A 26,033-nucleotide genomic window follows, 5' to 3' on the forward strand; every position below is an offset into this window, starting at 1 on the left:
AGTTTGACAGGATCCATTTTCTATAAACCCATGTTGATTTGCATTAATTACATTGCCATCTTTTCATTCGTTATTAATTGAGTCCCATATCAGCTGCTCCATTATCTTGTCTGGTTCTATGTGAAGCTGACAGGCTTATAATTACCTGGGTCATCCCATTTACCCTTTTCAAAAATTGGCACAACATTAGCTTTTTTCCAGTCTTCTGAAACTTCCCCAATGCTCCAAGACTTACTGAAAAGCAACATTAATGGTCCAATGTTGGCCTCAGCCTGAGCCAGCTCTTTTAAAACTCTTTGATGCAAGTTATCTGGATCTGCTTATTTTAAAAAAGTCTAACTTACAAAGCCTTTTGTGAAAATAGTTGATGAATCAAGGTTTGAAATTGTATATTTGTAAGTAAGACAACTTTCCCTGGCCCATTGTATCATAGTTTCCCCAAATATAAATGTTTCTCCTACTCCCAAAGTTACTACTAAAATTAATAATTTTAATTAACTAATCTGTCCAAGCCAGTTGCTATTAGCCATATGTTAAACAGATCCTATAAACTAGAGATGGAAAAACCTCTTAGACCAGAGAGTCCCAAACTGTGACCAGTTGTCTGAGGAGCACTGACTAGACACATAAAAACTAGTGTTTCTCATTTCCAGCTGTTAAACTACATTAAAAGAGCAACAAATACAGAGTATACACACTTTCCTAATGTTATTTTTTCTTGGAGCCAATTGATGTGATTTTTCACAGGGATGATATAACATCATGAATGGGAAGGGAGCTGGTTAACATGAATGAGACTGAAAGGGGAGATGATCCATGAGTCATTCTATGATGACATGATACACAATAAGAAAAGATTCCTGACCCCCTCTACTTGACAATCCAGTCAATCTCCCTGCTAATGGAAAACTTTCCTACAGACCATTTTCTAGCGATTTGTCCATTCTCTTTTTAAGTGCCACGTGTGGGAGCTTCCAACTCTTCCCCCAAGAGGCTTTTCACAACCTATTAGTTTCTTTCGGTGATGTTCCACTAAACTGTCTATGTTTGAATCTCTTATTCTCCAGTTTATGGAGTGAAATTAACTCTTCTCTGAACTCTACTGGAAAGTTACTGACAGGTTGGATAAAGTGCTAAGAACCAAATTCAACTTTGCAGGTGCAGTTGCCCCAGATTCATATAGAGAGGGATTGAGTGCCCTACCCCATACTCTGGTTTTTCATCCCAGCATCCAGATGATATATTTTTGCAGCCACATAATACTGCAAACCTTTGTCTAACTTGGTGCCTATGATCACCCCTGGATTAATCCTTGATATAAAGTGAAATTCATCCATGGTATAAAGTCAATGCGGTTACAATTGAGGATGAATTTGGCCAATCAAAAGTCAATGTGGTTTAAATGGGGCAGAATTTGGCCCCATGGATATAACAGAAAGGAAAGAAGATTATTACGATTGTTACACTCAGATTGCGAGGTCTAAGAGCCTGATACTGGGGGGGGAATGAATTCAGATTCAATCATTCGGATATACTTGTGCTTCTCCATGGGCAAGAAAGTGAGGCCTGAGTATCCAGGGGTGGCTCTATAGGGGGAGAAAGCAAAGAAAGGGAAAGGCAGGTTTTGAAAGCTGTCAAACGCACTATGTTCTTCTCTTTCTCATGCTAAAACACAATTGAAATATTAATGGTAATAAAATATGATTTAGTTCATGCTGCAAACTTCAGTCATTTACTTCAGTTCATTCTTTGCATTTTATCTGCTGGGTTTCAGACATCGAGTGATAAACCACCATGAAGAAAATGCAGAAGAAGAAAAAAGCACTTAGTTGCATAATTGTTAAATTTAAAAAGTTGAGGGGAAAAACATGAAACAATTGGACGTTTCCTAAAAATGTTGCAATTATTTGTAACGGTATTTACCCTGATCTCAGCAACAATAAAAACCAAACAAACAAAATCAATCAGGTACTTTATATAGTGCCATATAATAGCACTTAACTCGTACATAGAGCTTTCCCACTGTAGATCTCAAAGCCTTTTATAAAGGGGTCAAGTATCATTATCCCCTCTTTAAAGATCACCTTAGGGACAAAGAGGTGAAACTTTTACCCAAGGTCACCCAGCAGTACCGTGGCAGAGCCAGGAAGAGAACCAAGTCAGGAGACTCCCAGTCTAGTGCCTAGTCCACTTGGCCACACTAGCTCCCTGCACTAATTCTTGAACAAACTCTTCAGTACTCATGTCTGGCATTGGCTAGGCAAGGGGTGAGCTAAGACATCCATTATCCTGCTAAATGATTCATTTTGTTACCTCATCTTCCCACCCACGTTGTCCTATTTACTTTATCATCCTACCCCACCTGTCCCATCCTATCTGACACCTAGACTGTGAGTTCTCTAAAACTGTTGTCTTTGTCTCTACAGCACCTAAAGCAATGGGGTGCTGGACTTTGAATTGAGTTCCTAGTGGCTACCAAAATGCAAAAAATGTAACAACATTGAACTAGAGAAGTCAAACTTACCCGGGAAGTCTGCTAATGCTAGTAAATAGCTAGAAAGGAGATAATGGTAGAGATTTAGAGACTATTTAAGTAAGTAAATCCATGTATTCATGTCTGACTATCAGTGACATCACAGCAGAATTTTCTAAAGCCTTCACAATCCATCACTAATGTGCACTCAGCAGCTGACCTTCCAGTGATCTACCACTCACCATCCATCCATCTTCTTGCTGATCCTCCCCTACTGCACTGAAACCTCCACCATTTCTTCCATAATAACTTTGTCAAATTGTTTTCATCCTTACGCCTAACGTGATCGGAGTACATAAGTTTGCATCTGTTGATTTCCGACATCCGGGTCTGCTTCTCTCCAATAATATTTCTAAGGTAGGCATTCATCTTGTTTTCCATCCAGGAGATACATAAGGATCTTTGCCAGCATCACATTTCAAAAGCTTCAGTTTTCTTCTTGTCAGCAGCATCAACTTCCCATGATTCACATCCATGAATTGCTATGGGGAAAAATTAAGCTTTTCACCAGTTACACCTTTGTACATTTCAAGATGCCACTGTTTTTTCACACTTCCTTAAGGAAGGCCATACCTGAGAGAGCCAAGAATGTTTAAAGGTCCCTTTAACAGAAACCAAATTGGATCCCTACATAATGTCTTCCATAGTACAGCTGATTTCCTCCTCCTCCAAAATAATTTGCCAAGCTCACTCACTCCTAACTGGTCTAGATCGAAGCTTTCCTGTGAAGTGCTGGGATGATTTAGCAGGAAAAACAGCTGCAATCTGTGTTTGGCATTGGTGCAATCACTGTTTGAATATTGTGTCCAGTTCTGGGGTCCATAATTCAAGAAAGATTGTTGATCAATTGGAGCACTTTCAGAGAAGAGCCACAGGAATGAAAGAATTAGAAAACACACCTTATAGTGATTGAGCTTCTTTAGTCTATCTATTTAGCTTAACAAAGAGGAGGTTAAGGGGGTGACTTGATCACCGTCTATAAGTGCCCATATAGGAATAAATATTTGATAATGCTCTTCAGTTTAGCAGACAAAGTGTAGCAAGATCCAATGGCTAAAAGCTGAAGCTAGAGAAATTGGACTAAAAATAAGGTGAAAATTTTTATCAGTGAGGGTAATTAAGCACTGGACAATTTACCAAAGGTTGTGGTGGATTCTCCGTCACAGGGTATTTTTAAATCAAGATTGGATATTCTTCTAAAAGATATGGTCTCGTTCAAGCAGAAATTGTTTCAGGGAAGTCCTATGGCCTGTGTTATATAGGAGGTCAGACTAGCTGATCAGAATGGTTCCTTCTAGCCTTAGAATCTATGGTGGCTCTTCCTCAGGGATCAGTAAAATAAGTTAACATAAATAAAGAGTGAACTGAAAAGCTCCCTAGCTTGGGGTTTACCCCGGTTCTCTGAGTCCTATGATCCACCCATCCTAAAAGCATTCTTTTTTTATCCCTTTTCCCTTCCACTCTTATCCATCTCCTAAGCAGCTGTGCAAAGGACAGGGGAAGATCAGCAGGAGTTAACTACTTGTTCACCGGGAACTAGGTAATTTCCCCCCCTCCCTCCCATGCCTGGTCTCACTTTCATTGGTGATGTCCAGTTTTACTAGCACCATTACAGTTAATTTGTAAGGCCCTGACCCTACAATGTGATCTGCATGAGCATACCCTTTGCTCCCATGCGGCATCCTATTGAAATCAATGCAACTCTGTGCAGGCATGGGGTCCATCCCCACAGGGATCAGATGGCTGGATTATGACCAGTTGCTAGGGAATGTGTAACAACATTGTGCTACAACTTAAAAAAAAAAAACTGTGGTGTTGTTTTTTTAAAAGAAAAAATAGTTTGTTTCTTTCATGAAGAGATTGTGAGCAGTTACATGGTGATGCTTGGAGATGCTATAGTGTCTTTTTTTAAAAAGAAACTTACCTTTAAAATGACAAATTGTGACACAAACTGACAGAAACGCCGAAGACTGAAAGTACCTTTCTTGCTTTATTTCACTTATTTTCTCTCCTCCTTCCTTTTCCCCAACAAAGGACAAAATGTCACTCATAACTTAGATGCTCCACAGTTCTGTCACTTTATCTCCATTTTAAATGTTATCTGAATGTTCGTTCTTTCCAGTTGCTTTGGATTTTGTTTTTTTGTTTTTAAAAGCAAACAGACCATAAAAGTCATAAAACCTTTATGGGAAGGTTATAAAATCCATATTGCTTCCCAAAGGCATGGGGGGGGCATCTCCCATTCTATTGGCTAGATGAATATTGAAAGGAGTTTTTCTATCTTGATCATGTTTATAAAGTTTTAAAGTTAATTTAGTGCTGGCAAAAAGTGCCGGATCGATGACTGCTTGTTAACAGAACAGTGCAGCATGGACAGCAAACAGGGTAAACTCTGCCATGCTAATATGCCTTAAGTCTGTTCTGGAGGGGACTAGAATGAAAGGATGTATTTGGGATGAAAGGTACAGTGTTTGTTGCCCACTCAATCGTTGGTCTCTAGCCCAGCACTGGTGGCAGTTGTGATTGTGTGTGTCTCATGTTACAGTAAAACTGCATTGAAAATAATTACTGAGAAAAGGCTACGCCCAGATTTGCAAAAGTAACTAATGATTTTGGGTGCCTGTATTTCTAGGTGTCCGACTTGAAACCCCTTAAAGGGGCCAGATTTTCAGAAAGTTAAGCTTCAAAACCACTAATTACTTCTGAAACTCTGGAACGCTTTTAAAGCAGGGCTTGAAAAAGCCACTTGCCTGTGTCAAGTAGGAAGTTATCCTAGATAAGCTGCCATCTGTGGCTGCAGAATCTAAATATTCCTTAAAAAGAAAAATCAAATTTCTAGCAACATAGGTTGCAAGGATAACTTTTCCAACATGAAAAGAGGATAAGCCGATACAGTGCTCTCTTCCTGAGTCTGCAGATAGGCATCTCCAGTGCCTTTGCTGTTCCTCATAGCTTTACCAAGCTGCTGCAGATTGAAAAGGCGGGAAAGACTTGTCAGTTTTCACTGCTGCAAATGAAAATCCTGTGAGCAGCTGAAAACTGACAAGAATTGTGTCAATTTCACCCTGATGCTGCTGCTTGAGGAGCCTTGAGCAGCAAGTGGCAGAGGCGGAGATATTCATGGGATGGGAGAGAAGGATCTTCCTCATAACCACCTCCCCTCAAGAAAAGGGTGGGGGAGGATAGACATAAGAAAAATTAAAGATGTAGTGAGCTGCATTTTAGGGAAAATTTTGAATCAACTTGCTACATAATAATGTTATCTTTAAATGGAAGACATTATAAAATACACAGCCATTTTTATTCCTTAAACTTGCAGGTGGCATGGTCTGGTGGGCATGGTATCAACATAACTAGTCTTCACCTTGCCTGATGGTCTTAATCTGTGGCTTAGTAGATGTCGGGTCATTTTTTCAAGCCCAGTTTTATAACTGATTATCTGTACCTCAAGCTACTTATAAAGCTCTTGGTGATAATTATCAATTCTGAAAGAATTGCTATTAACATGTGGTTCTGAAAAGTGGCTATGTAGAAATGACAGCTTTTTGCTCAGCAATTCTGCTTCCTGTGTGTGGTCAGTGTCATAACTGCTGACTTTAGTGACTAGCGAAGTTTAGTCCTGCAGAGCCAAAGAAGCTATAGCAGAGTAAACTGGATTCTGTCCCTCCATATGCATTGCCATTGGAATTATTTACTAACTTACTTCACTAATACCAGGGCCTGACAGTTCCCACTGTGGAAATTGACCAAAGCTAAGGAGGTTGCATAGGTGTCACTGGGGGCTTAATTTGGCCTGTAAAACCTTTAATAGTGGTTCTGATCAGAAGAAAATAATTCAGCTTATCTTTCTGATCTCAAGTGAAGTTGTAAAGACAGGCAGATCACTGTAGGAGCCCAGTTGTGCTAGGAACTATACAAATACACAGTAAGAAACAGACCTTGCTCTGAAGAGCTCACAATCTAAATAGACAAGACAGACAATGCGTGAGAGAAATCAGTAGTGTGTTACATTCCCCATTTTTCAGCTGGGGAACTGAGGTGCAGGGTAGATGAAATGACTTGCCCAAAATCAGACCTGAAATCTGTGGCAGAGCCAGGAACTGAACCCACATTCCTCAGCTCGAGTCTAGGCCCCAGAAAAGCATGTTTAACTGTAAGCATACACAGGAGTCCCATTGATTTCTGTTGGGCTTAAGAAGGTATTTAAGAGCTGTCCTAAACAGAGATGCTTTCCTGAATTGGGGCTGTCATGTCTTAGTCACAAGACCATTGTTTCCCTTGGGTTCATTTTTGGTCTCAGTCATCGGGGACAGATGCTCCTCTTTCTTCATGCTGTGTCTATACTAGTCTGGCACTGCTGAACAATGGCACCAAAGGTTTTATTATAGCTCTTATATGGCCTCTTCCTTAGGTCCTTACTCAGTATTCCAGCAAAATTCCCAGTGAATTGAAGGCAATGCTTGGTTACGTAAGTGTTCTGGATAAACCACCCGAAACCTCATCCAGGAATGTGAAATTAGAGCCACGCCATTGATTGCTCAGAGATCTTACAACTTCCGTGAAAAATAGATTTGCTCCAACTACTTTAGGAATCCATCTTCTTTAGTCCCAGTTATTCTGCATCGACATCTTGGGGAAATTTATCTCAGTCCATAACATATTCATGTTCCCTATCATTGTAGTCTCAATTTAGGCAATGAGAAAGCTATAACTGTGAAACAGACATTGAAAGGGAGGCTTTACTGTTTGTACTGGCAAATGGAGATGCATCCTCTAATTTCCTATTTGTCTTACAGACTCAAAGTTTTTACTTTCACGCAATTAAAGCTGGTAACAGATAATAAAGGTAGCAATTACTTTACATCACAGCATGCCCAATGCAGAGGCTATGCACCAGCCTCATTACTGAACAGTATTCAATATTTATTCATGTATGTAAATTCCACCAGTCAAAATCTTGACATATTCACAGCATCACATATTTCATTCAGTTTATCCTCTGTAATTGTTCCCAACTGCTCAACAGCTCTGAATGATGAGTTCCATTGAGAGCAGTAGGTACAATAAGTGTAGTAGCTGCTTTTCCATAAATAATCTCAGAAGCTTGAAGACTGCAAATGACCTTTCCTTTCCTTTTGAGTATTGCTTTGGGAGACCACCATTGAAAAGTGCTTCCATGGCCCTGACTCTGCAGCATTCATGCATGGGTTTGGTTTTTTTTTGTTCTATTTAAACAAAAACAAATTGCAAAGGGGGGGGGGGGAGGAACACACAGAAGGGTCCATGTTTTAAAGCAATAAACTGATTTCTTGTCATTTTTATTTTTTCCAGCGTACATGTAATTTAAGATTACATTTAATTCCCATTATACTGCTGCCAATGGATAGTAATGCAGTAAGAGATCTAATAACACTCGACACACACACCTCATTTATTCTGAGTACAAAAATCTTAAGAGGAATAGGCCAACGTGTATTTTAAAATATGATTATGATTTAAACTTATCTCCTGGCTCTTCCTTTACACCTGGGAGTTACTGTGCTGCCGTTCTGAATTCATGCAGTAGGACTAAATGCTGGACTACTTTGGGGCCAGATCTGGCAATCCGATCCCCACAGCTGGGCCTTCGCTGCCAGGTAGAGTTCCCCTGGAGTCCGGCTGCTGCTCAGCTCATCTGTGCACCAGGTAGGAGCCTTGGGGCCAGATTCTGACCTCATCTACACACCACTGTAAATCTTGAGTCACCTCATTGATTTTACTGGAGCTACTCTGGATTTACCAAAGGTATAACCAAGATGAAACTCTGACCCATTGTAGGGAGTAGAGGAAAAAGCTTTCCCTTAAATATTAAGGGCCTGATTCTCCTCTCACTCGGCGCCAAAGACCACGGAAGCCAATGGAAGTCTTAACATTGATTTCAATGGGCTTTAGAAGCCAGTCATTGCAGTTTCTGACAGAAGTGTAATTCCATTGACGTCAACTGAGTTACTCCTGATTTACACCAGCATAAGTGAGAGGGGAATCAGGCCCTCTCTGTTCAGGGGATGCATCTGGAAATACTACTTCTAGAATCATCAGTGCTTCACCCTGCTAGCCCATGAGCCAGCAAGGTAGTGACTGAGAGAGCAGGAATTAGAAAACTAATTCCGTAATAAACCCAGTTAAATGGGGCTGGGGGAAGTGCCAGTATTAAAATAGGGGGGGTTGGCATATTAGAGACTTCTGTTTTCTGCAAAGTGCAGCATTCAGAAAAATACTGTAGAAATTTCAATGTAGGCTCTAAGTTACCCACATTTTAAGATAACCTAGGGAAGTTCAGCACAGACCCGCAAGGAAAACTAAGGTAGAACATAAAGACTATCTAGTTAAATGTCAGTGTGTCCCTCTAAATAATTTGTTGGCATTTGATTTTATAGGAATACTTAGTATTAACAGTAGCATAGAATGTTTCCTTTTGCTGTTCTGATTTAGTATGTGTATTACCCTAGCACCTACAAGCTACCACAGAGATCAGGGCTCCATTGTGCCAGGGACTGTACAAACACCTAGAAACAGACAGTCCCTGCCCTGAAGAGTTTGCACATTGGGGGACTTAATGCTGCAAACATGCATGTGCTTAACGGAGGCCCATTGACTTCAAAGGAGCTACTTACATGCATAAAGTTAACAACTTATGTAAGTGTTTGCAGGATCAGAGCCTAAATAGACAAGAGAGAGAGAAGTTGGTAAGAAGGAGAGATTACTATTCTCATATTGCAGAGTGGAAACTGAGTCCTGGAGAACAAGTGACTTGCTCAAGGTCACCGAAGAAGTCTGTGGCAGAGGTAGGAGTTCATCGGAGCAGTGTCTGAAGCACAGGACCCTCCATCCTCTCTGACAGGCCTTCTTCTCTTTTCTTTTTTTGCTTGTATATTCTGGAGCTGGGATCATAATAATGTACTTGAGAGATTTAAAACTGGAACCTGAGGACAACTTGCAGTTTAGCTCTAAGCATCTGACTCATCTGAGAAATTCTGCTTGGATGGCTAAGGTAGAATATAATGATCTACCTTTACATACCTTTACAAATTTGCCCCTAAATGACTTAGAAAACTAAGTCCCATTTTCAAAAATGACTTAGGTACTTGAAAACCAGTGGGACTTAGGATTTAAAAATCTGGGCTCTGGTGTCACTGAAAGTGATTGGAAATGACCCAGACCGCATGGCATTTGAACTGTGTAGTAATTAAGACTTTTGAAAAGCTATAGATGCACTTGAAAGGGTATGGAAATGAAGCCGATTTATGTGACCACTGGAGCTGTTGCAATGCGCAAGGCAGACGAAAGAGACCAGGGTGAAAGGTATGTATATTGACAGAAGGCGCTATTTGTGTCACATCTGCCAATACATGGGGCAGTTTGGATGAAGCCACCAAACGTGACAGATGATCAGATCAACAGAGAAATGAATAATTTCATCGTGCAAATCAATAGGCATAATGGGAAGGAAGGAGAAACCAACAGGCAAGTTTTTGTGGCATATCTACACCTTGTTTATTGCTATAAGCAAGACAGAGAATTGAATTAAAGCCTAGTGAGGGGACTAGAGAATCTAAACATGATGTTAAAAAAATTGCTACATATAAACATGAAATATGAACTTGCACTGCGAAACCATAAAGTGAGAGCGACCGGAATATCAAGCCGAAAGGAGTGAAATGTAATCAGTGGGTTAGATCTATCAAAAGAGTAATGAGGACAGAATATTTTTCCATTAAAAAGTAAATAACATTTTCCCCTTGTTATTCTCTTCTGAATTTTAACAACTAACTGCTGGTGATTACCCTTCCGTCATAGAACCAGAGAGGTTATTTTGGTTTGTGTATGAAACTGCGACGTCTTTGCTTTCTGTGCCTGGCTCCTTTACATGTCTAAGTGCTCTGCCTCTGTGGTGAGAGAACAGCTATTTTGTCTTGCAATGACTGCACCCTGTTATAGAGCAGACACACACATCGTGCACTTGCTCATGGACTTTATTTTGGTTCTTTCTTGTTCTCCTTAAAGTAAAATAAGTCATTTTGGATTGAAAGTGTAGGGTGGCTCTTAGCATAAGAAAAAAACATGAGTTATCAAAGTATATATATTACAGTTGCCCAGTTGCTTCTCATTAACTGGGACAAGCTTGAGTGGGTATGAATTGTGCTCTGCCTGTCTAGGTTCTTGCATCATGCCTGCCATCATTGCAGCCGCATTGTCCTGCAACCCCCGAAGTGAGGGTTGCCAACTTTCTAATCACACAAAACTGAACACCCTCGCCCCGCCCCAACCCTGAAACTGCACCCCCTGCTCACTACATTCCCCCTCCCTCAGTGGCTCGCTCTCCCCCTCACTCACTCACTTTCACTGGACTGGGACAGGAGGCTGGAGCTCGTGGTTGGGGCGTGGGTTTATCTTGGGCGGCCCCTGGTCAGCAGTGCAGCGAGGCAAAAGCAGGCTCCCTACCAGTCCTGGCTCCATGCTATGCCCCGGAAGCAGCCAGCAGCAGGTCTGCCTCCTAGGCGGGGGGGCCAGGAGGCTTTGTGCGCTGCTCTCGCCTGCAGGCACCATCCCCCCAGCTCCCATTGGCCACAGTTCCTGGCCAATGGGAGTACGGAGCTGGTGCTCGGGGCAGGGACAGTGCGCAAGGACTATCATTACATGCACATTTCAATTGGGGACGAACAAACGCCTAGACACGAAGGAATGGCTGCAGGAAATATTATCTTGTCTTTTTTTTCTCTTCGCTCTGGTAGCCCCTAGCAGGCTCCATTGGCTTGCCAAAGATCCTGGAAACCTCGCATGTGCCCAGTAGTTACATGTAGGTTCACAACACTAAGACTGCAGCAGTACGTCCCTGTGCCGCTGATCAAGGCCGGCCTTAGGGGTGGGCCACCTGGGCAACCACCCAGGACACCATCGTCAGGAGGCCGCCATGTGGCAGCACAGAGGTGCCTGCTGCCGACCGACAGGGGAGTGTCGGAAACTCGCAGAGGTGACGTGTGTGGGGTGGGGGTGCCCAGATTTCTCCCTGCTTCCTCCCAGCAGAGGAATGGGGGACGGGGGGAGGGAAAGGCAAGTGGTGATGCACAGATACTGCTTCCCCCTCCCCCACATTCCTCCATGCCCCCCCCAGGGGGGCTGTGATGGAGGGATCGAGAAGCAATGTCAGGGTTCTCTGCATCCAGGTCACTTTCCCCACCTGGGCTGTGCTGTGAGGCGAGCCTCCGGAGCTGCTGCTCTCCTGCCTTCCCCTCACCTAGATGCAGAGAGCCCTGACATTGCTCCTCACTTCCCCTCCACTCACATCCCTCTCAGGGGGTGCAGCTTTGGCGGGGGGCAGCCAGCAGCAGTACCAGCCACTCTGTGCATGCTGGTCAGTTTCCCCAGGGGGACACAGGATGGAGGTACAGAGGCTAGGGAATAGGGGGTACAGGAGGGGTTAGGGAAGACGGGGTCATTGTCATTGTTATTGTGTATTTTACAAATAATTTCAGACATCCATCTCAATTTTATCAGTGACTAACGTCTCTCAGCACTAGCACAAGATGGCTGCCTCTCCCGCTCCGTCTGCCTGGGTTCTCTCCTTCCCTTACTCTATTCTTGGGAGCAGGCAGAAATGAAAATAAGGGGGGCAATACACCATATACCATGCCACCCTTATTACTGCACCCTCTGGCCACCCAGCCAATGCTTAATTTGTGCCGGGCTTGCTGGGGCGGATTCCCAGCACCTGTTTCAATACAAATTAAGCACTGGGGGGAGGCAGCAGGGCCCTGGGAAATTGAGAAGTCTGTAGGGGCAAGGGGTGATGGGGGGGAGCCCTGGGAGCCTGCAGGGGCCAGGAGCAAAGGGGGGTACCCAGGGGGGCTGGGCCAATGGGTGAACGCTGCACTTACGGGGGACAGGAGCACCAAAATACAAGTTCACCCAGGGCACCATTTTCCCTAAGGCCGGCCCCACTGCTGATAGTCTATCAGATCTCAGAGACAGGCAAAGCCAGTCAGGTCAGTGCTTAAATGGAAGACCTCCAAAACCTAGATGCCGCAGCAGTGGTGCTGATGATTCTCCAGGTAGCGCTTCTCCCTCCCATTCAGTAGTGAGCTAAAGGTGTTAGGGGACACGGTGACACTGGAGATATTATTCAGAGCAAACACAAAACCGAGGCCCTCCTGACCACTTGCCATCACTAGAGATCCCATGGCATTTGGTTTAACCAAAGTAGGAGATTTAACCTACAGTCCTGGCAAAATTCCAGATTGGATAAGGAGACTCTGCCTAGCCACTTCCCCCCGACAGCTTTAACTGAATAAATCACTTCGTCCTAACAGTGGCTCTGTAGACTTTTAAAACCTTGTCTTCATCTCATTCGTGAAGTGGCTGCCATGGTTGGTGAAATAACCCTTGTAAATCACAACAGTGGTATAACAAGGTCCCAGAGGGCCCTGGTGCACAAATAGGTTAGGGGCCCCCTTCCCAATTCTGAAATCCACCCCTCTTCAGCTCCCCACTGCCCCCACGTCAGGTCCCCCACAACCCCAATCTAGTTGCCCTTGCTCAGTTGTTCTCAACCAGGGGTACACCTACCCCTAGGAGTATGCAGAGGTCTTTCAGGGGGTACATCAACTCATCTAGATATTTGCTTAGTTTTACAACAGGCTACATAAAAAGCACTAGCGAAGTCAGGACAAATGAAAACGCCGTACAATGACTTGTTTGTCCTGCTCTATATACTATACACTGAAATGTTTCAGAGTAGCAGCCGTGTTAGTCTGTATCCGCAAAAAGAAAAGGAGGACTTGTGGCACCTTAGAGACTAAAATGTAAGACACTGAAATGTAAGTTCAGTATTTATATTCCACCTGATTTACTTTGTAGTTATATGGTATGAATGAGAAAGTCAGCACTTTTTCAGTCGTAGTGTGCTGTGACACTTCTGTATTTTTATGTCTGACGTTGTAAGCAGGTAGTTTTAAAGTGAGGTGAAACTTGGGGATACACAAGACAAATCAGACTCCTGAAAGGGGAAGTCTGGAGAGGTTGAGAGCCTAGCTCCTTCCTAGCTCCACCCACCAGCCCCAGTCCAGCCCCCGTCTCCTGCCTCTGGGCCCCACCTGAGCCTCTGTGTATCCTCCAGTGCTGCGATTCCCCGCCCCCCCCTTCTCCACACATTCTAGCAAGCTGCTCATGCCAAGGCTCACCCTGGCCAGAGGGGTTCCATATCCCAGCCTCCTCCTGCCCTGAGAGGCCCAGTGGGCCCTGCTCTCCCCCCAGCAGCTCCTTTGGTTGGTCCCCTATAACCTCATGGACCCTGGTGCAACTGCACCATTGTAGCTCTGCCTGTCAGGAATCAGGACCTGCAGCAGAGCCAGTCTGTAGGCAACCTAACAAGCAGAGCTGGCCTGTAGTAGGCTGCCTGATGGGCTATACTGCCTGAGTGCTGGGAAGAGTCAGCAGACCACCTCTTAAACCCTGCAGCAGTTCAGCCTCTGCTCAAAGCGTTAGCCTGTGGCTGCTCCCGCTCTGGACCCAGCCTGCATCACTCCACGTAACCTGACTCTGACTCTTGGCTCCGATTCCTGGCTACTGAGTCCTGCTCTAACCAGTAGGCATGCTACTCCACACAGTCTCTCACAATACCCCTGTGTTGTGTGCCAGTACATAAAGTCCAAGTTCCAAGTGCAACAGCGTATGCGTGTAAGCTGTTATTACTTTATCCATCACATTTCTGTTCATACAGGAACATGCTGCAGCATCCCTATCGTCTATTTCATTTAACAGTGTCACCTGAAGACAAGACTGCTGTTCTCTCTTTTTGCTTGTTTGGTTTCTCTTGTGTTTGTGGCATGATTCCTGCTTCTACAATTGAGTAAAGATAATAGCAATTTTTTAAAAATGCCTTTTACGTAGCCATAGGTAAAGAAATAATAGAGTGTAGCATGTATGTAGCACTTTTCAGTGGTCAGAGCACTTTGGGAACATTAACCTTCCCAGTCTTCCTTCGGGGTGCATACAAATACTTGCAAAAAGAAAAGGAGTACTTGTGGCACCTTAGAGACTAACCAATTTATTTGAGCATAAGCTTTCGTGAGCTACAGCTCACTTCATCGGATGCTTATGCTCAAATAAATTGGTTAGTCTCTAAGGTGCCACAAGTACTCCTTTTCTTTTTGTGAATACAGACTAACACGGCTGTTACTCTGAAACCTACAAATACTTGGAAAGTCTGGTGCGGGAGGCAGGTGTGCAGCCTGAAGACAAACAGAATTATTGGGCCTTTTTTGGTATTGCCCGGCACCTTGTGTGATTATTTACACCACTACTGTTCTTACTGGGTAGCATTTTACAAAATACCTCTGCAGGATGCAGGGTAACAGCCAATCAGGCCACTTATCCTTATTTTAGAGAAGGGGAAACTGAGGCAGAGAGTTTGAGTGACACAGGGAGCCAGTGACAGAGCCCAGATTAAAACTTGAGTTGTTGGTACCCATTTCCTTGTTCAAGCTACTGGACTGCACCTCTGTGAGGTGAAATGCAGCCTCGTGTGGAGAGCCAACACAAGGATTCTGCATTACTTAAGTCTTTGAAGTGGCGCATAAGCCCACAGGCAGCTGGGGAAAATATTCTTGTGGAAGATGGAGTAAAACTGTCTGGCCCCACTCTCTGGTGTGTCAGAGGGGCTGGGGGTGTCATTGTCTCTACCCTGGCCTGGCATGGAGGGGAGAGCCCAGGGAAGAGAGTAGTGAGCCTGCCCCACACTCAGCCCACAGTGGAGGCTCCTGTCGCGTGGGGTTCGCAGCTCCCCACTAGACATCCTACCACCCCAAGAAGACAAGGATCGGGGGGACAGAGGCGGGAAGAAGAGGTCACCAGCCCCACATAATGTTCCAAAGTGAAGATGGGATTCTCATGCAAGGGCTAAAGGGTTGAGGGGCCCAATGGGAGGGATCCTGGTTGAGCCATAGGGCACAGGAGGCTCAGAGCCACGCTGACCCTTGTAGCAGCAGAGGTGGGGTGAGCACATAGGCAGTGGGGTGGCTCAGATTTGGGGGGAGCTGAGCCCCCTCTAGACCTAGCACCCAGGCGTATGCCTTGTGTTGGTGTGACAGTTGCCACATGGCTAACACACCCGTGGTCAAACCCAACCTCCAGAGCTAAAAGCATGAGCTGCTCCAGCTTGGGCTAAAGAGCCACGGCGGCCACGCTGGGACTGTTATGGACGCCTGACGTCTGCGGATCAGCGCAGGGGGCACCTATAACGCATCCTCACCAGGGCGCAACCTGGGCCGTCTGCAGACAGGTGAAGGTCACCGTTCATGAACATGTCAAGGATTCTATTTTGCTTCTGGGACTGTTGCCACTGGCCCTGGCACCCGGCTCAGCAAAAACCCAGGCCCCAGCCTGCAGCTGGATCCTTGTGAGCCGGCCGTTGTGCCTGGGAGGAGTTCCCACTGAGTGCAGTGAACCTTTGCCGGGGCCTATGGTTCTGCCCAGCTGGATCCAGTTGCAGGGATGGGGCCTCGAAAAAGGATCTTTGCCAGCTGGCAGGGGCACAACACCCTTGCCTAACATAGGCAAAGCTGCCCTCCGGGGGCGGGGGTCCTGGAAGTACAACGGTTCTAAATGAATGTTCTGCCTTTCTCAAACCCCATGTTAGATGCCAGGCCTGATTAACTGAGTCTCTCTTACTGCGTCATCAGACCCTTTGGTGGTGGTGTCTAAATTCATGAAAATCCTGTTTCTTTTACTGATAAATTAATTTGATTTTCTTTGATAAATTATGAGTGATCATACAAGAAGTGCTCTGTGCCCGATGACAACTTCCTTTGAGGTGAAGCACATTAATTTACATACTGCATTTGCTTTGAAGTCAGAGCAGAATCCTGCAGCGTGATGCGTGTGCGTGAGAAAGAGACAAGTGCCGAGCCAGCTTCTGCTCTGTTACAGTTGTGCAAATCCGGATCAATCCTAAAACTAGAACTGAGCTCAGAATCGGGCCCTCTATGTGTCCCCAAGCCTATCAAGGACTCTACAGCAGGGGTGGCAACCTGTGGCTCCGGAGCCACACACGGCTCTTCAGAAGTTAATATGCGGCTCCTTGTGTAGCCACCGATTCCAGTGCTGGAGCTACAGGCGCCAACTTTCCAGTGTGCCGGGGGGGGGGGGCTCACTGCTCAATCCCCGGCTCTGCCCCCACTCCACCCCTTCCCCTGAGCCTGCTATGCCCTTGCTCCTCTCCTTCCCCTCCAAGCCTCCTGAACACCACGAAACAGCTGATTGGGAGGTGCGGGAAGGGATGGGGAGGTGCTGATTGGCGGGGCTGCCGGTGGGCAGGAGGCACTGGGAGCAGGGGGGGAGCTAATGGGGACTGCTGACGTATTACTGTGGCTCTTTGGCAATGTACATTGGTAAATTCTGGCTCCTTCTCAGGCTCATGCTGGCCACCCCTGCTCTACAGGATTCAAAGAAAAGCAAAGAGAGGGTGAAATCCCACTGTTTGGCCATATGCTGCCTCCATGGTGAACAATAACTTGACCTGAAGATGATTGTGCACATTAAAGGTAATATTATGTATCTGTATAGAACAGCTTAAAGTGAACTGGCAATAAAACAGTCAAGGGAAGCTGTTATGCTGGTAAAATATCAGTGTGCCACAAGTTACATAACTCAAAATGCTTTTTACTGACACAGCATCAGCACAGTTTAGAGCCCGTTGCTGCACTCACACCAGTTTTATGCTCCCATAATTCAGTGAATTTCAGTGGAGTTGCTCCTTATCTATCCTGGTGTAAATATCAGCTAAAGCAGGCCCTTTACCCTAGTTTCTGAGCCCAGCCCTCAGTTCCCCTTGCCAAGACCTGACTTTCTCCTATCCAGTCTCCTTTTCATAAAGAGACCCTAGGCTGGTCCTGTTCTCACTGGTTTTATGCTGGTGTCACTCTGACTGCAACGAAGTGACTCCTGCTTTACAGTGGTGATCAGGACAGAATCAGGCCCAGCAACTTCTTGTTAACATTCAACCAGCACCTACTAACTTCAGAGCTGCCACAGGTGTGGTATAAGTTATGGGATGTGTGTGGGTCTAAGTGCGTTACCCACAGTGAAGCCGAGCTGTTCTCATGAAAGAGGAAGTCCTGTATATAGTCTACTGTTACTTATATCTCCTCCCACCAGCTACACCTTTGGCTTGCGCTCATTTAAGCATTACCTTTCAGTTTGGTTCATAATGTAACTTCAGTCAAAACACCTTTCCAAATGGCGCATTTTTACTTACAGAAAAGCATATGATAATCCCTCCCCTGCTATCAATAACACCCCGGGGTGGGTGTTGGGGGGTGGGGGAGGAGGGCTAATGCAGAGTGGGTGCTGCAGAAGGAAAAGCAATTGCAGCTAGGTGTTCCCTCATCATCTGAGGGAGCCAGAGAGTGAAATCTTCAGCCTACTGAAGTCAATAGCAAAGTACCAATTGACTTCAGTGGAGACCAGATTTCATTCCCAGTGTCTGCATCACTAAACACCACAAAGGGGGCTGATGCCCTGGTAGACAGCAGGACAGTTGGCATTCCTGTGTCCGCTCCTCTAGTGTAGCTGGAAGGACTCTGCTTGTCACCTGCTGCAGGCCAAATGTCTCCAGTTGTTTTCCTGACTCAGTAACCCCCATGCTCTCAAATCGAGCAATGACTCCTGTGGCACAGTGCCATCTTGTATCTAACAGGATGTAGGCTAGAGAGAGACATGGAGACAGACTGGCCTATATCCTCAAAGGTATTTAAGCTCCTAACTTCCATTGATTTCAGAATGCAGAGTTGTTGTAGCTGTGTCGGTCCCAGGATATTAGAGAGACAAGGTGGGTGAGATGTCTTTTATTGGATCAACTTCTGTTGGTGAGAGAGACAAGCTTTCAAGCTACACAGGTCACGTGAGGCAGAGCTCTGTGTAGCTCAGAAGCTCGTCTCTCTCACCAACAGAAGTTGGTCCAATAAAAGATATTACATTACACACCTCATGTCAATGATTTAAGAACATAAGAATGGCCATACTGGGTCAGACCAAAGGTCCATCCAGCCCAGTATCCTGTCTACCAACAGTGGCCAATGCCAGGTGCCCCAGAGGGAGTGAACCTAAGAGGTAATGATCTAGTGATCTCTCTCCTGCCATCCATCTCCACCCTCTGACAAACAAAGGCTAGGGACACTATTCCTTACCCATCCTGGCTAATAGCCATTAATGGACGTAACCTCCATGAATTTATCCAGTTCTCTTTTAAACCCTGCTATAGTCCTAGCCTTAGAAGTTCCACAGATTGACTGTGCACGGAGTGAGGAATAACTTCCTTTTATTTGTTTTAAACTTGCTGCCCATTCATTTCATTTGGTGGCCCCTAGTTCTTACATTATGGGAACAAGTAAATAACTTTTCCTTATTCACTTTCTCCACACCACTCATGATTTTATATACCTCTATCATATTCCCCCTTAGTCTCCTCTGTTCCAAGCTGAAAATTCCTTGCCTCTTTAATCTCTCCTCATAGGGACCCGTTCCAAACCCCAATCATTTTAGTTGCCCTTTTCTGAACCTTTTCTAATACCAGTATATTTTTTTTGAGATGAGGGGACCACATTTGTACGCAGTAGTCAAGATGTGGGCATACCATGGATTTATATAAAGGCAATAAGATATCCTCCGTCTTATTCTCTATCCCTTTTTTAATGATTCCTAACATCCCGTTTGCTTTTTTGACTGCCGCTGCACACTGCGTGGACGTCTTCAGAGAACTATCCATGATGACTCCAAGATCTTTCTCCTGATTAGTTGTAGCTAAATTAGCCCCCATCATATTGTATGGATAGTTGGGGTTATTTTTTCCAGTATGCATTACTTTACATTTATCCACATTAAATTTCATTTGCCATTTTGTTGCCCAATCACTTAGTTTTGTGAGATCTTTTTGAAGTTCTTCACAGTCTGCTTTGGTCTTAACTATCTTGAGCAGTTTAGTATCATCTGCAAACTTTGCCACCTCACTGTTTACCCCTTTCTCCAGATCAGTTATGAATAGGTTGAATAGGATTGGTCCTAGGATAGGCCCTTGGGGAACACCGCTAATTACCCCTCTCCATTCTGAAAATTTACCATTTATTCCTACCCTTTGTTCCCTGTCTTTTAACTAAATCTCAATCCATGAAAGGATCTTCCCTCTTATTCCATGACAACTTAATTGACGTAAGAGCCTTTGGTGAGGGACCTTGTCAAAGACTTTCTAAAAATCTAAGTACACAATGTCCACTGGATCTCCCTTGTCCACATGTTTGTTGACCCCCTCAGAGAACTCTAATAGATTAGTAAGACATGATCTCCCTTTTCAGAAACCATGTTGACTTTTGTGCAACAATTTATGTTCTTCTGTGTGTCTGACAATTTTATTCTTTACTATTGTTTCAACTAATTTGCCCGGTACTGACGTTAGACTTACCAGTCTGTAATTGTCAGGATCACCTCTAGAGTCCTTCTTAAATATTGGTGTTACATTAGCTATCTTCCAGTCATTGGGTACAGAAGCTGATTTAAAGGACAGGTTACAAACTATAGTTAATAGTTCCGCAATTTCACATTTGAGTTCTTTCAGAACTCTTGGGTGAATGCCATCTGGTCCCGGTGACTTGTTACTGTTAAGTTTCTCAATTAATTCCAAAACCTCCTCTAGTGTCACTTCAATCTGTGACAATTCCTCAGATTTGTCACCTCCAAAGGACAGCTCAGGTTTGGGAATCTCCCTAACATCCTCAGCCATGAAGACTGAAGCAAAGAATTCATTTAGTTTCTCCACGATGATTTTATTGTCTTTAAGTGCTCCTTTTGTATCTCAATCATCCAGGGGCCCCACTGGTTGTTTAGCAGACTTCCTGCTTCTGATGTACTTAAAAAACATTTTGTTATTACCTTTTGAGTTTTTGGCTAGCTGTTCTTCAAACTCCTTTTTGGCTTTTCTTATTACATTTTTACATTTAATTTGGCAGTGTTTATTCTCCTTTCTATTTACCTCACTAGGATTTGACTTCCACTTTTTAAAAGATGCCTTTTTATCTCTCACTGCTTCTTTTACACGGTTGTTAAGCCACAGTGCCTCCTTTTTTAGTTCTTTTACTGTGTTTTTTAATTTGGGGTATACATTTAAGTTGAGCCTCTATTATGACAGGTTTCAGAGTAGCTACTCTGAAACCTGTCATTATGCAAGGCACTGCATTTAGCCGTATGGAGTGGAAATCCATCAACTTCATGAAAAAACTCATACTGATACAGACAGACATCACACAGCCTCTATTATGGTGTCTTTGAAAAGTGTCTATGCAGCTTGCAGGAATTTCACTCTAGTCACTGTACCTTTTAATTTCTGTTTAACTAACCGCCTCATTTTTGCATAGTTCTCCTTTCTGAAATTAAATGCCACAGTGTTGGGCTGCTGAGGTGTTCTTCCCACCACAGAAATGTTAAATGTTATTATATTGTGGTCACTATTTCCAAGCGGTCCTGTTACAGTTACCTCTTGGACCAGATCCTGCGCTCCACTCAGGACTAGATCGAGAGTTGCCTCTCCCCTTGTGGGTTCCTGTACCAGCTGCTCCAAGAAGCAGTCATTTAAAGTATCGAGAAATTTTGTCTCTGCATTTCATCCTGAGGTGACATGTACCCAGTCAATACGGGATAATTAAATCCCCCACTATTATTGAGTTTTTTATTTTGATAGCCTCTCTAATCTCCCTTAGCATTTCATCGTCACTATCGCTGTCCTGGTCAAGTGGTTGATAATATAGCCTACTTTTATATTCTTATTAGAGCATGGAATTACTATCCATAGAGATTCTATGGAACATGTGGATTCATTTAAGATTTTTATTTCATTTGATTCTACATTTTCTTTCACATATAGTGCCACTCCCTGCCCCCCCGCCCACAACCTGTTCTGTCCTTCTGATATATTTTGTACCCCAGAATTATTGTGTCCCATTGATTGTCCTCACTCCACTAGGTTTCTGTTATGCCTATTATATCAATATCCTCCTTTAAAACGAGGCGCTCTAGTTCACCCACCTTATTATTTAGACTTCTAGCATTTGTGTACAAGCACTTTAAAAACTTAAAAAGAAAAGGAGTACTTGTGGCACCTTAGAGACTAACCAATTTATTTGAGCATGAGCTTTCGTGAGCTACAGCTCACTTGTCACTGTTTATTTGTCTGCCCTTTTCTGATGTGTCAGATTCTTTATGTGAATGTTTCTCATCTGATCCGGCCCATACTTTATCCTCTTCCATCCTCTCCTCCTGACTAAAACATAGAGAATCTCTATCAATAGACTCTCCTCTAAGAGAGTCTCTGTCTGATCCACGTGCGCCTCTGGGGCAATCAGCTTTCCCCCATCTCTTAGTTTAAAAACTGCTCTGCAACCTTTTTAATGTTAAGTGCCAGCAGTCTGGATCCACTTTGGTTTAGGTGGAGTCCATCCTTCCTGTATAGGCTCCCCCTATCCCAAAAGTTTCCCCAGTTCCCAATTGCAGTGGAAGTTAGGAGCCTAACTACCTTTTGAGGATCTGGGTCACAGATCTTAGGGGCTTTCTGTGTAATGTGCTAATAAAGTTTCATCCAGCCCATTTATGTAATTGCTAAATGAAAGCTTTTCACTGGCACATGAGACCACCCCTGCTTCCTCAGGAGTACTGCAGCTACTATATCCACAAGCTATCCTTGTGTATCTTCATTGTAAGCCTATGTATGGTGCAGAGTAGACTCTTGCTTACCCAGAAAACAGTTGGGATTTTCATCCCTCTAAATACACCAAGTTGCTGTATCATTGGGGATGCATCCCCATAATCGATCTTAATTGAAGCAAGTAGAAAGGTGCAGAAACAGCCTGCCACAGTGTTGGATACATTTCAATTCTTTTTGTTTTGCTATGTGTTACATAGAAAGGGTTCACTTATATCTTCCCTGTATTCTGCTTTTCTAAAACTAATCTTTATTTGGGGGTGGGAAGAGGCAGGGAGGCAAGAATCGTATCTGGTTCTTTTCAAGAAATAAAACAACATAGAGTACATCTTAGTGAAGAGAGACGAGGCATGCTCTGCCTTTTTTCCTCTGGCCTTCTGCCTAAGGGAAACATTCACTGGCAAATCTAAAACTTGTTCAAACACCCTTTGGAGAAGCTGAATACTCTTAAATTATGCATTTTATCTTTGAAGTGTTTCCATTTCTACATTGTTAAGGATTTTTTGGGGAAAAGCTGGGGTATCTAAGCATGTTTGGCCTGTCGTGATCCTTGAAACATAATCCTTTTTCCTCCCCTCCTTCCTTTCTTTTTTTTTTTAAATATGGATGAGAATAGGTCTGATACAGAGTGGTTGCACTCAGGGGGGAAATTTAAAGAAAACGTCACCTCTTTGAAATAGCTGGAACCTGGTTTGCACCATGTTTTTAAAGAGAAAATGGTCTTGATACAAACAGAAAGGATGTGATACATTGTGCAATGCTCTCTAGCGCCTGTTACAGCCGATGCTAAGAGCACTCCTGTAACAGTGCCTTTTGAAATTGCAGTGCCAGCAAGGCATTCCAAAACCAGCATGAGAAAGTAATTTCATTTGCAGGGTTATCATCCACTGAGGCCTATTCCTTAAGAGCTTAATTCACTGCTTATTGAAGTCAATGAGAGGATCCCCGTTGACTTCAAGGAGCCTTGGATTGGGCCCCCCAAAAACTGTTACATAGTTGTTGTTACCCTTTTCCCATATGTTCCTTTTAAAAGAGTGATACATTAAATGCACACATCCAGAACAATTACTATGGAGCTTCATTTAAGAGTGATGCATTAGCCTCTGGATTGGGGGTGAAGGGGCAGCTGGTCAATAGGGGCTAATGGGGCTAAGCCCCATTAATAATACTACAGACATGACTGAGTGTGGTACGTTTTAGAGTAACAGCCGTATTAGTCTGTATTCGCAAAAAGAAAAGGAGTACTTGTGGCACCTTAGAGACTAACCAATTTATTTGAGCATGAGCTTTTGTGAGCTACAGCTCACTTCATATGCATCCAATGAAGTGAGCTGTAGCTCACGAAAGCTCAGGCTCAAATAAATTGGTTAGTCTCTAAGGTGCCACAATTACGCCTTTTCTTTTTGAGTGTAGTACCTCACCCTGACGAGCATCAGCCACGTGCTGCCACTGGGGGGCTCACAGCAGGGCATCAGCCCCTTGGCAAATGCAGTCCACCCGGATGCCTCAGGGGAACTTCTTGCCTTTCAACAGAGGCCGGAGGCACAGATCATACAGGTTGCTGAGAGGCCACCTGTCAGAGCCCTGTTAAATTCTTTGTATTTTTTATAATTTTTCATTTTATTTTTGGGGAAGTTGGCAGTGCAAGGGGGGGGGGGCAGGTCCTGCTCCTGGGTGAAGGGGTTGGAAAGCCCTGGGGAGAAAAGAGGGCTGTGGAGCAAAGCCCACCCTGCACTCACCACACAGAAGCAGTTCCTGTCCCACCGGGTGTCGCAACTTAGCACTCAGGGTGGCAGCACCGCTCAGCTTTGGCTCAGCTGCCCTTCTGTTTTGATGCCCAGAGTGGGGAGCCAGGCCCAGCCCCACAGGACAGGAGCTGCAGGATCCACTGCTGCAGGGTGAATTGTTTGTTATTTAATATTTGTGAAAAACATGAGGCTCTACAAACTGAGATTCTGCCCATGCTTCCTGCAGCATCCAGCCCCTAGAGCAGAGGCAGTCAATTATTTTTTGTGCAGGTCCAAATTTCTTGGTCAAGGTGTAGTCAAGGTCCAGGCTCCAGAGAAAATAATCAAAAACAACAATAACGATAAGTAAATAAAACAGTTCAGGGTCCATTCAAAAGCATCTGGTGGTCCGGATTTGGCCCGCGGCCCGCCTATTGACTACTCCTGCCCTGGAGTCTCTGCAGCACGTGGGTTGCAAGAAGAAGAGAGAGGGGGCTGAAAAGAAGGGAATGCAGGTTTCTCTGGTGGGGATTCAGAGCACAGGGCTCCCTGCAGCCACAGTTGCCTCGGCTCCTTCTTTTTCAGAATGAACAGCAAGAAGGGAAGGGTCACAGTTTCAGAGAGATTCTGAACCTGGTCATGGGTGTGTCATCAGGTAGAAGGTGAAAAGGTTCTGAGCTCAGGGAAGAGCTCTGAGCCTGGAAGATTGTGTGTATGCGTGTAAGGGGTTCTGATCCTGGGATCACCCAGTGGGTGAGAGCCCAGCACAAGGAGATTGATTGAACTGTGGGGAGATGAGGTAGGAAAATGAGGGGTTCTCAGCCTGCTGAGGGTCGGAGCATGGGGGGGCAGGCAGGGTGTTTCTTAGTAGTTGTGGATTCTAGCTTCACTGAAGTCAGGAGATTGCACAGAGGGTTAGATTTATCCCAATGTGTCTTATGTCCTGTGCCAGAGAGAATCTCACCAATGTGCACACACACAGCACAGACAAAAGAGAACCTGTGAATAGGTTACCTGTCAGGAAAGCAGGTGACTTACCTTTCTGTTGAACAGCTGTAAGAGAAGACAGGACAGATCAGTGCCACGGTATAAATGGGCTGCTGAGGAAGTTGGTAACACTTTATGGAGTGGTACCTGGTGGGACTGTTCTCATCCGTAATACTCAAAGGCCTTTCACTGTAGCTGGGTCAAGAGGAACTCCTGCTATCTGATTTAGGGCAAGGAAATGTTACCCCTTTTACCAGCTCCCTGACTGAAATGTGCAGTAAAGAGTATTGGAAAGCTGGTACACAAGAGGGTGTTTACGTTGTTAAATTTTATTCCACACGAGAGGGGATTTGGTCTCTTTTGGGCTGTTCTCCATGTTGCTCTCCTAGATGCACACTGGTGATTAGGAAAATGGCCCACTTCCCTCCCAGAGCTGATGATTGTTTTCACTCTTTGGCAAACACGCATTGAGTGGTTTTGATTGCGTCAGTTTAACTCCAATGTTTGTAAGTGGCACATCTCCTGCAGCCACTCATTAAGCATTTACTTCTCTTTCTTTCATTTCCAGGTTTAGTTAAGTGTGTATATGAGGAGTAGGTGGGTGTTAAAATGGCTTCTGATGAGGGTTTTTCCCCTTTCCTTCTACAAAATGTGTTTAAAAAAAAAAAGCTGGCCTCCTGCAAATGTTGCTAGTGGGAGGACACTGTTGTAATGAGTCTAAAACTGTGGAGGAAGCCACATCATAAAGTAAGACTATGGGATTATAATGCAAAGCTACCCATCTCTGGTACTTATGTGGCCACGCTTGTCATAGTATCTGTGCACTTCAAAGGCTTTAAACTATGTATGTGTAAATAACAGAGTTAAGACTCAGGTAGCAAAGCACAGAGGGCCCCAGCCTGTATGGGACAGAAGGGTGAAGGCTTAAGTCCTGGAGAGGTGATTATACAAGCATAATGCATACAAATGGTAAGCAATCCTTGTACAAGCAGTAGTGCATGTGATGCGG

The sequence above is a fragment of the Lepidochelys kempii genome, chromosome 2 (genome assembly GCF_965140285.1).
Source record: "Lepidochelys kempii isolate rLepKem1 chromosome 2, rLepKem1.hap1, whole genome shotgun sequence".
NCBI classification, from domain to species: Eukaryota; Metazoa; Chordata; order Testudines; family Cheloniidae; genus Lepidochelys; species Lepidochelys kempii.